Raw genomic sequence first — 4,260 nt, 5'->3', positions numbered from 1 at the left:
GATCATCTCAAATCAGCACCATTCGTCTCCTCTATAACTTTAATATGGTGTTCAACCAAAAACAAAAAGCATTCTCAAAGTACATGTATTCTTAATGGTTATTAAGATATGCTTATGCTTGGCTCTAGATCCCGTGTTTAGGATTTGTTTTTATTAGCAGGAATATTCTTAGGATTTTTTGACACAATTCATTTTTTTTTTTGTTTTTTCTTCATGGCTATAAAGAATACAGTTAAAGTTAATAAATAGAAAATTAGGTAAATGAAGGTTTTCAATATTAAATATTAATTTAGTTACTATGAAGAACATTTCACATATAGAATTAATTGAAACTTATCGGGAAAATAATTATTTTATTAACAAGAAATTAGATCAATGCTCTTCATTCAAGCAGCAAATATTAATCCTTGCAACAGAGACCAGATACCATCTCTGCCTATTTTCTGCCTGCTCTGGTCACACAGGATTCATTAACTACTTAAGAAGTGAAAATCTAATAGACAAAGAAACTTTCTACAAATAGGTTGTTGAAATAACCTTACGTCTAAATGAGTCTTGCCTCTTAACAAAACATATAAAACTGGAAAACAGCTTCTGAGCCACCAGCAAGATAAGACTCTCATCTAGCCTGGCCTAACTGATGATTTTCTTGAGCGAATACTTTGTGCAATAAACAATTCAAAATAAGCTCACAATCACAGTAATTAACTAGAGGCCTAACAGGAATAATTTAAAATATTTTTTCCCCATCACAGATAAAGTAATTTTCCAGGACTTTCTGTTTGGTATATGTTTAATTGTAACAAATGTGCACCAAACACCTCTATAATGTATTCAGAAACTTAATAATGAGGAGAAAGCCAAAGTTGGACAGACAAATTTTCCATTAAGATAAAAACATAATAATTTGGGGTTTATTCTAAATGTAGCAAAAAATAACGTACAGAATGTAACGAAAAACAACCTCTGAACAAAACACAAATATACAATAATCCTGTGAATCACTGATTTAGATTCTCTTAGATGAGGAAGTTGTTCATTGAACACTTTTGAGCAATTCAAAATGTTTCTTCCTTTCTTCCACAGATCATCTGTGAAATCTGATGAAGAGAAGGGATCATCTCTCCTAAGGTAGAGCACATACAAAGTATACACTTTTTACCTCATTAAGAATCTTGAATAGTGACAGATGTTATCTGTACCTTTGCTGGGCTTCTAGGCTCCAAATAACTTTAATGAAGAATTCAGCAAATTAATCTGGGCAGTCCATGTCCTTTTATTCACATTTGTAGGGAATTTGCAGTCTGTACTTTCTTTACATGTTTTAATAAAATCCTAATGTGCTTTTCATACAGAGCTCGCCCTGAAAAGGAAGAAGACAATCTAAACCCACTCAACCAAAGGTATACTTGGATTTCTTTGAGTACCCCAAAGATCAATCTTAAATTAAATCCTACAAAGCATATCAGATTTCTTATGGTTTCCTTTTGTACTCTTTAATGATTCAGCATTACGTAGCTAAATTAAATATAGAATTAAAGTTTACATTCTACATAAAAGCTAAAAAATAGTGGAAGATTTTAAATTATTTTTGTAAATGGACAAGTACACCCCTGACAAATTATTGCTTTATGAAAAATTATGAAAAGCTAAATATTCCAGCCATTTAGAAAAAGGTCTTGTTTAGGTAAGTATGAGCAAAATTCCATTTTGCATGATTTAGCTGAACAAACGAGAGCGGTATATTTATGTAATGAGCTGGTCTCTTGGACTTAAATCATGATAGCTTTCTTGTTACGTTGTCAAACAGTGTGATTAGAAAACATGAGGATCATGACAAAAGGTGAGCCATTTTGTTTTTAATGCTTAAATCACATAAGAGATAAAGAACCTGCTGGAATTACTGTACAAGCTTAGCCAAATAAAAACTTTGTATACGTCCATCTTATGGTTGTTGATTGTTTGCTCATCCACTTTTACACCAGAAAGGTAAACCCTACATCACCCTTTATCAGGAGTTTATCCCATGTTTATCAACCATTATCTGCCACGTTAAGCCTTGTAATTAGGATATTCAGAAAAGATCATCTCAAATCAGCACCATTCGTCTCCTCTATAACTTTAATATGGTGTCCAACCAAAAAAAACACTATCAAAGTACATGTATTCTTAATGTTCATTAAGATATCTTTATTGTGTGCTCTAGATCCCGTGTTAAGGAATATCTTAGGAATATTCTTTAGATTTTTTGACACAATTGTGAAAAGCTTGTTGAAGGATTTCATTTTTCTGTTCATAGCTAAAAGAATACGGTTAATGAAAGTTAATGAAAAGAGAATGAGATGAAGGAAGGCTTTCTGTAATGTGCTCAAAACCTTGGACCAAATATTCAAAAACAGACAGCTCTGGATAGTTCAAAACTAGCCTTTATTGAACACTCCCAGTATGGCTGCTCGTCAGCTGGGGCAGATAAACCGGATCCTGTTTCTGAGTGGAGCTGAAGCCAGCCGAGGGGCACGCTACATTGTAGCCATAGCTGCCCTGGGGCTCACTGACAGAAGCGGGGCTGCCGTACACTGGCGCCATCGGGCCCTCTGACCACCATCAGTAGACAATGCAGGTGTCTTGCCCAAGAACACAACAACACTGAAAATCGGAGTGGGGGCTTGAACCGTCAATCCTTCGATTTAAGGGCAAACTCCTACATCCAACGCCACTGTCGCGTTTTTCTTTCCCCCTACTAGAGTTATTTGACCTACTCACTCCATGCTGGATGCTCCTTCCCCCAAGTCATTCATGCTTCAAGCATGAATACCAATTTCTCACTAGAAACTACAATGCAAAAAACATCATCTTAGTGACAAATGGTATCTTACCTTATCATATGGTATCTTGTCTTATCATTCACTATTTCAGCTCAGAAAAATGACAAACTTATAGTATGGCATGGGTATAAGAATAACATTTATTTCACACAATAAAAAGCACTAGATATAACGCCCAAATATGTAAAATAATGTACACCAATTGTCTACATTATTTGTGCTGATAAAAATATGTACAGCATGTACTATGTTAGCTTGCAACTGTCAATTGTCAGACTTAGCAGTTTTCACAAATGCAATATTATTCCTTCTAACATTTGCAACAGGTATACTGTCTGCAGTGTGTGTGTGTGTGTGTGATGTATGGCTATGTTTTTGTTACCTTGTGAGGACAATTTCCCAGGAATATGCTACATTTGGGGACTAGTACTTCTAAGTCCGACTTAGAAGTACTTGCTGGGACTAACGACTGGTCCTCATGAGGAGAAAGTTCTGTTCTTGGGGTGGGGGTAAGGTTTAGGTGTAAGGTGTGAATTGAGTTTAGGTTAGGTTTATGGAAAGGTATGTGTTGGTAATGGGTAGAGCTAGGGCAAGGTATACTGTCTGCAGTGCTGTCAATGCTCAGTGCCATGGTTTCTTTTGCAGAGTTTGCGAATGTAATATGGCAAATATGTGCATTTGAGGATCTAACTTTTATTTATTCTATCCTGTTGTTTCTAAAAAGAATAAATGATGTAGGAGGGAACTATTAAAGAATTAGGCAAACATCTTATTGCCTTTCTAGCTTTTGTTGTGAGATGGTTTTAATCTGTGTATTTTACTTCTCAGATCTGAAGAAGAAGAAAAGGAACGAGAAAATGAAGCATTGAAGAGAAGGTACATTTATTCTTTAATGGGAATTATAATTTTTTGTTTTTATAAAGTTTATGGTATGTCAAGAAACAATTTCACGACATAGTCCTCAATTGGTACTTAATTAAATTAAGCTGTAAGAGTTTGTCTAAATCTATTTTGAAAAAAAACAAACGACCAATTAAACATGATTGTGCTTTAACTCTATTGAGAATGATTTCCTATATTCCTGTCTCTTTTAATGAATGTGTGTTTTGATTTAATATATCCAGATTAAAATGTCTCTGTTGATTTCTACCAGCATACACCAGAGAAATCTGCAAATTCAAAGGACAAGGTATATTTATGTGTCTTTTTTCTCTTGCTCACCATTATAAATTACTACATTGTAGCAATTTATAAAGTGCTACATTGCCTATGCTTTGTTTGCATTCCTATCTGGGTCAATGGACTGTGATTGTAGTAGATAGCAGAAAAACATGTTTTAGGAAACAATTAACTTTATTCACTTCAGAGCAATACAGTTAGAGGCTTCAGCGCACCCAAGACAGGCCTAAAGATGTCTGTGTCACTCACTGAGATG

Source organism: Cyprinodon variegatus, unplaced genomic scaffold, assembly GCF_000732505.1.
Source record: "Cyprinodon variegatus isolate N-32 unplaced genomic scaffold, C_variegatus-1.0 Scaffold2469, whole genome shotgun sequence".
In the NCBI taxonomy this organism is placed as follows: Eukaryota; Metazoa; Chordata; class Actinopteri; order Cyprinodontiformes; family Cyprinodontidae; genus Cyprinodon; species Cyprinodon variegatus.
The sequence above is the reverse complement of the archived record's forward strand: the minus strand, read 5'-3'. Positions refer to the sequence as shown.